Genomic DNA, 7,938 nt, shown 5'->3' with positions numbered 1-7,938 from the left:
TCCCTGATGGATTAAAGTACCCTGGTCCTGCTCCTACATTTAAGAACATAAGAACATAAGAGACGCCAATGTTGGATCAGGCCAAAGGCCCATCCAGTCCAACACTCTGTGTCACACAGTGGCCAGAAATACCAGTGCCATCAGGAGGTCCAGCAGTGGGGCCAGGACATTAGAAGCCCTCCCACTGTTGACCCCCCCCAAGCACCAAGAAGACAGAGCATCACTTGCCCCAGAGCCCCTAGCTATACCTTGTGGCTAATAGCCACTGATGGACCTCTGCTCCATATGCTTATCTAATTCCCTTTTGAAGCCGTCCATGCTTGTAGCACCCACCACTTCCTGTGGCAGTGAATTCCATGTGTTAATCACTCTTTGGGTGAAGAAGTACTTCCTTTTATCCGTTCTAACCCGACCGCTCTGCAGTTTCATGGAGTGCCCACGAGTTCTTGTATTGTGAGAAAGGGAGAAAAGTACCTCTTTCTTTACCTGCTCTTTCCCATGCATAATCTTATAAACCTCGATCATGTCACCCCTCAGTCGTCTTTTCTCCAAGCTAAAGAGCCCTAAGCGCTTTAACCTTTCCTCATAGGGAAAGTGTTCCAACCCTTTTATCATTCGAGTTGCCCTTTTCTGCACTTTTTCCAAAGCTATAATATCCTTTTTAAGGTGTGGTGCCCAGAACTGCACACAGTATTCCAAATGAGGTCTCACCATTGATTTATATAGGGGCATTATTATATTGGCTGATCTGTTTTCAATACCCTTCCTAATAATCCCCAGCATAGCATTGGCCTTCTTTATTGCAGTCACACACTGTCTCGACATTTTCAGTGAGTTATCCACTACAACTCCAAGATCTCTCTCTTGCTCAGTCTCTGCCAGTTCAGACCCCATCAACGTGTATTTATATTTAGGATTTTTGGCTCCAATGTGCATCACCTTGCACTTGGCCACATTGAACCCCATTTGCCATGTTGACGCCCACTCGCCCATCCTTGACAGATCCCCTTGGAGTGCCTCACAATCCTCACTGGTTTTCACCACCTTGAACAACTTTGTATCATCCGCAAATTTAGCCACTTCACTGCTTACTCCCATCTCCAAATCATTAATGAACAAGTTAAAAAGCAGTGGACCAAGTACTGATCCCTGCGGTACCCCACTGCTTACCTCCCTCCACTGAGAAAACTGCCCATTTCTACTCACTCTCTGTTTTCTATTAATTAGCCAGTTTTTGATCCATAAAAGGCCTTCTCCTTTTATCCCATGATTTTTGAGCTTACTTAGGAGCCTTTGATGAGGAACTTTATCAAAAGCTTTCTGGAAGTCAAGGTAAACAATATCTATTGGATCCCCCTTGTCCACATGTTTGTTCACCCCCTCAAAGAACACTAACAGGTTAGTGAGACAAGATCTTCCCTTACAGAAACCGTGCTGAGTCTGCCTCAATAGGTTTTGTTCATCTATGTGCCTACTGATTCTTTCCTTAATAATGGTTTCTACCAATTTACCCGGTATCGACCTCAGACTGACTGGCCTGTAATTTCCCGGATCTCCTCTGGAACCCTTTTTAAAGATGGGAGTGACATTAGCTACCTTCCAGTCCTCAGGAATGGAGGCAGATTTTAAGTTGAGGCAGCCCTGGCTGCTCCTGGCTCTTTCGCGGTAGAGGACTTTTCTCTCGGAACTCTCCTTTCCCTGCCAGTCCTCTCCGTGGGAGCAAAATTACACAAAGGTCAGTAGAGGGAGCTCTCGTTTCAGGAATGGCGGCAGATTTTAAGGAGAGGCAGCCCTGGCTGCTCCTGGCTCTTTCGCGGTAGAGAACTTTTCCCTCGAAACTCTCCTTTCTCTGCCAGTCCTCTCCGTGGGAGCAAAATTACACAAAGGTCAGTAGAGGGAGCTCTCGTTCAGCAATGCCGACATAAGCCATTTAAAGCATTACCTTAATTTGCCAACAAAATAGCCTTCACGCGCATCTGACCTAAATTTTTTAATCAGATTTCCAAAATGAGCATTTCCTGAAGCCCACTCCCACCCCGAAAACAGCCAGCCGTGAGCATCCCCAGGCACAGCCGAGCCGAACCAGTACCTATACGCTGCCTGCCTGCATTCTTTCTCCTTGTAGGGTTCGTATAGACTGGCTGGAGCAGTTTTGCCATCGCTCGAGCTCTTACACAAACAGAGAAGAGCTGTGTGTAAAATTACCAGCCGCCGGAAGGGGGAAAATGTCCTGTCCCTTGAAGGGAGGCTGAACAGGTGATGATGTTGTTTACCTGTGTGGCACCTGCTCACTTCCACCCACCAGATCTCTGATAAAGGTGATGAGCCAGAGTAATGCCATTTTAGGAGCCTTAAGGGGGGCAGCAGTTGTGCACTCTCGAGTACTTCCGCCAGACCTCGATAACCTTGACACCGTTCGCCGGAATGCTCAAAACAGACACATTCCGAGAAGGCGAAGAGAAGAAGACATTGGATTTATGCCCTGCCCTTCACTACCCGAAGGAGTCTCAGAGCGGCTTACAATCTCCTTTCCCCTTCCCCTCCCCACAGCAGACAACCTGTGAGGTAGGCGGGGCTGAGAGAGCTCTCCTGAGAACTGTCCTTGAGAGAACAGCTCTGAGAAAACTTGTGACTGACCCAAGGTCACACCAGCAGCTGCAAGTGGAGGAGGAGTGGGGAATCAAACCCAGTTCTCCCGGATTAGAGTCCGTGCACTTAACCACTGCACCAAACTGCTGGCCAAGGGAGGTGGGGTGACTGCCAACACTCCCCCACCTCTTACAGCTAACAGGCGGTTGCCTGTTGACAGCTATGCTGCCATGATGTTTGTGTGCTGGGGTTCATTTGCTTGACCTATGTACTAGCAGCTGCTGCATTCCTTCTTTGTTTCTGTAGTACTTCATTATCACTGACCTTGTAGATTGCATGTGTAGTGTCTGGGCATCAGGTAACCGTGGGATAGCGTGGGATAGCTTTCAATTCCCAGCTTCGGCTCTAACGGCCTGGGGCCCCTTCTCCCGTGCACGGGAGTCAGGCCAATTGGCCTATGAATGGGTGTGTGTGTGCATACGAATACCCTATCTCCCACTGTGCTTGTAGAAACGTCGCCATTCTTAACAGTGACCGTGTTACTGCATCTATAGCTCTGCAATAAAGTATAACCTTTCCGACAAGCGTGTACTCAGTTGTCGGCTGTGGAACCTGACAGTCTGTTAAGAATGGCGACGTTTGTAACAAGCCTGCGCCAAGAATGGCTGCTTGTAACAAGCCTGCGCCACTCCTCAGTGAAAACCACAGTGAGATCATTGATTGGTACCATTTGCACCCCACCTTTCCGGCCTCATCGGGGAGTCCCATTATTGTGTATCGTGATAAAGGACCTTGGTGTTCCAGATTCAGGGCAACTCCTTTGACCCGTGGCTTTTGAATCCCTCACAGTCCCTGTAAGACTGGAGGCGTCAGATTTTATCATCTGCGAGGGAGGCTGGAAGAAAGGGAGCACATCGCAACTCCCCCCCTCCCCGTCTCAAAAAAGTCATCAGTGTGCAGAAGCAGAAATCCACATGGAATTCACTGCCACAGGAGGTGCTGGCGGCTACAAGCATGGATGGCTTCAAGACGGAATTGGAGAAACATCTGGAGCAGAGGTCCATCAGTGGCTATTAGCCACAAGGTGTAGATAGGAACTCTCGGTCTGGGGCAAGTGATGCTCTGTATTCTTGGTGCTTGGGGGGGAGGCAACAGTGGGAGGGCTTCTAGTGTCCTGGCCCCACTGCTGGACCTCCTGATAGCACCTGGTATTTCTGGCCACTGTGTGATACAGAGTGTCGGACTGGATGGGCCTTTGTCTTGATCCAACATTGGCGTCTCTTATGTTCTTATGTCACAATCTGAACTGGGCACCAAGAACTTAGGAAATGAAGAGAACCTCACAACTCACCTCTGACCCTTGCACAGTGCAAAGGATGGGGACTCAAGCCCTGACCTGTGTCCTCTGTAACATCTAAAGAAATAGATTTCAGGGCATGAGCTTTCACGAGTCACTGCTCACTTCTTCAGATACCTGAAGAAGGGACCAGTGACTCACGAAAGCTCCTCCCCTGCCACATAGTTTGTTAGTCTTTCAGGTGCTTTTGGACTCTTGCTCTTTTCTGCTGCTACAGACAGACTCACACGGCTGCCCATCTTGATCTGTCTAAAGAAATAGTGATTTTCATCTGTTTGGGCATTTGAACCCAGAGATCCGCAGTCCAGGTTTGACCCTCCATCACTCCCATGGTCTTGAATCTCAAAGGGCCGGCTTGCAAATGAATATTGTAAAAAGGCCTAAAGGTAAAGGTTCCCTTGCTCGAAAGCCAATCGAATCCGACTCTAGGGTTGCGGTGCTCATCTCCGTTTCCAAGCCGAAGAGCCAGCGCTGTCCAAAGACGTTTCCGTGGTCATGTGACCGGCATGACTAAACACCAAGGTGCACGGAACGCTGTTGCCTTCCCACCGAAGCGGTACCTATTTATCTACTTGCAATTTCTTGCTTTCGAACGGCTAGGTTGGCAGGAGCTGGAACTAGAGACGGGAGCTCACTCCATCATGCGGCAACTCGAGTCTCGAACTGCTGAACTACCGACCTTCCACAGCCTGCCGTTCAGCGTCTTAACCACTTACCCTGCCCTTTTATCAAATTTGGCCCTCAAGACAGTTTGCAGATTCAATTTTTAAAAATTACCAGCAACACAAAACATTCCATCTGATAGTGAATGAATGAAAAGCAAAAAAAGGCAATAATTATCAAAAGGAAGAAACCTTTGATGTAAAACAACGAGGCATAGTAAAGCAAAGTGCTAATTAGGATGGGAATTGCCTGCTAACAACAAAAGCACCACCAATGAAGTTTCCTCCAACAACAAAGGTCAGGCAAACACCTCTAGGCAGAACATGAGTGCTGAAACAGCTCTCTCCATTGGTGAACATGCCACAAGGAAACCTGACCACAAGGGGAAAAGACTAGTGTCACAGGAGTTCCAAATATACAAATTCCACTAGTAGAAAACACCATCAAAGATTGCCAAAACAAAATATTAAACAATTTTAAAGTTGGTGGTGTCACAACAACAACATTTATCCATACTGTAACTACAATAAGGCATAAGATACAATATTTCCTCCTCTGAAGATAAGACATAGGGCGATTTCTCACGAGTGCTGCCTCGCAGCACAGCCGCTGTTTGCCCCAACACAAACATGTCAATTTCACACCCGAGGCTGCCGGGCTGCATTTGACTCGGGGCTTTGCCCGATTTTCTCCGCAGTTTCCTGATCCTCAAAAACCAGGATCACGAAACTGCGGAGGAAATTGGGCGAAGCCCCGAGTCAAAATGCAGCCCCGCAGCTTCGGGTGTGAAATTGACATGTTTGTGTCGAGGCAAACGGCAGCTGTGCTGCAAGGCAGCTCTAGTGAGAAATTGCCCATAGTCCATGTACTCAGTGTAACTTGATAGGAGGAGTCCACAGAGTCATAACATTTTCCAAACAGCCTTTGCAAAGAGACCCATTCTAGATATTTGGAAGATGTGTTTCCTTCGACTTCTAATTAACAGTTGTTATTTGATGTTTTTCTGGCCATTGTTTACTGTGGACTGTATTATTGTTGTTGTTGTTAGTGAGATAGGCAAGCCATAAATGAAGTCAGGGGTCGTTTCATAGAAAAAGAGCTAGGGGAACTCATTAGCATAACTCATTAGCATATGCCACACACCCTGACATCACTGGAAGTGTGTTATAAGGCCACACCCCCTGACATCACCGGAAGTGTGTCATAAGGCCACACACCCCGCCCCCAACAGTCTTGGCCACTGCCGGCGGTCTTGCAGCTCCACTGCCGATCCCCATGAGGGGCCTGGCGGTGGACCTGCAAGGCCGGCGGGAGTGCAAGGAAGCCCCGCGAAGGCCCTCCCTGGCCCCAGGCAGGCAGGGGTGGGGAGAGGCAGGGAGGAAGCAACTTACCCTCCCTCTTCTCCTGCCTCCTCCTGGCTGAATGAGGGCCGGAAGCGGGGCAGCTGGAAGCAGGGGACAGGGCTTCGTCATGTGCCCCCCGTACCTCACCCGGGGGAACTGCGATCCCCCGCAATCCTCCCCTGAAATGACCTCTGAATGAAGTAAATAAGTACAAGAAAATCCAGCTCCCTGCGAATGCTGCGTTAGAACTGATGTAGGTCTCTTGGGACTCTGACCCAGAAAGACTATCTTGCTATCTACAAGATAATAACGCTGAGTGTCACGCTTGCCAAAACGGGGACACATAGAAAGAGTTTGTCAGTCAAGGGCTAATCCCAGAAAACAAGGGGCAGGGGGAAAGCACCTGGCGTAAAACTTTCCATAATTTGGAGGGTTTCCTTGAGGAAGAAGTGCAAACATCATACTCCATTCAACATATTCATGCTGTCAAGGAGCAATGCCCAGACATGATTGCCACAGTAGAGATAAATGGTCAGAAGTGTGAGATGGGAGTTGGCCCATCACAGACATTTTCACAGCTATTCCAGGACCATTCTCCCAAATTACACAGATCAAAATGTCACCTTTGAGAGTACCCAGTAAAACAGTAAATCACCATGTACAAATAAACAATATAAGTTGATTTTTATCTGCAATGTTTTAGAATTCAATTATAAACAAAATTACAACCATAACACTATAATGTGCAATATAAAGCTCAGCAGTACATATAGAATACTACAGTACTAGTTTCAGACAAACGATGGAGTTCTAGTACTGTATAAACTAGTACTGTAGTATTCTATATGTACTGCTGAGCTTTATATTGCACATTATAGTGTTATGGTTGTAATTTTGTTTATAATTGAATTCTAAAACATTGCAGATAAAAATCAACTTATATTGTTTATTTGTACACGGTGATTTACTGTTTTACTGGGTACTTTACACGTGGTCCTGTTTGTTGTAATATAACCTTTGAGAGTACAGCAGATAGATTGCTCAGATCCTTGGAAGCTATGATGTAGATGTTTGCTATGGACCTGTCAGACAGACATTACCCTTGCTAGTTACAAAAGAGATTCATAAAAGCCTGCTGGCAAGGGACTGGTCCACACCCTTGATAAAGAGTGTTCAACACAGTGTCTGTCCAGCAATACTGGAAGAACTGGTATCTGAGTTCCCACATGTATCCACTAAGTCATGAGGAGCATACAGAGTTCCAACAGTGACTTCTCAAGTGGACCCTTAACCATAACATCTATTGGTCTGAAGGCCCGAAATGTTCCTTTCACCCTAAGACCAAAGATCAGTGAAGAACGTGATCAGCTCGTTGCCCAAGGAGTTAGAGAGCCGACAAATGTACTGTAAATAAGGCACTCAAGCAAGCCCCATATCCAGTGCCTGCCATAAACCGGTTGCTGTCTGCCCTAGTCAGAGGAAACCTTTTTGCTAAACTGGACCTTGCTCAAGCCAATCAGCAACTGATCGTGAATGACAAGGCTGCAGATACCCAAACCATTATTACAGAGAGGCTCTTCATGTGAATTGCCCTCAATTCAAAATCTTAGTGGCACCAGGAATCTCTCAGCGCTTCATTGAAACTTTATTAGCAGGTATACCTGGGGTTGTGCCTTCCTTTGATGATGTGTTAATTATAGCCTTCTCTAAGGAGCAACTCGTAAATCAACTCAAAAAGGTTCTGCAGAAGTTTAATCTTTCAGGCATCACAATTAAGAAGGAGAAATGCCAGCCGGGCGTTCCCAATATCACATTTCTGGAATATGGGACATGCAGCTGATATCCACCCTACACAGGATAAGGTAAAGGCAACACACGTTGCCGCGAGACCAAAATGCAAGGAAAATCTTCAGGTATTTCTAAAACTCCTAAATTTCTATCAAATTTTCTCTAAAAACAAACCCACTGTAGCAGAACCCCTGCATT

Source organism: Gekko japonicus, unplaced genomic scaffold, assembly GCF_001447785.1.
Source record: "Gekko japonicus isolate JY-2015 unplaced genomic scaffold, Gekko_japonicus_V1.1 scaffold1909, whole genome shotgun sequence".
Classification (NCBI taxonomy): domain Eukaryota; kingdom Metazoa; phylum Chordata; class Lepidosauria; order Squamata; family Gekkonidae; genus Gekko; species Gekko japonicus.
The sequence above is the reverse complement of the archived record's forward strand: the minus strand, read 5'-3'. Positions refer to the sequence as shown.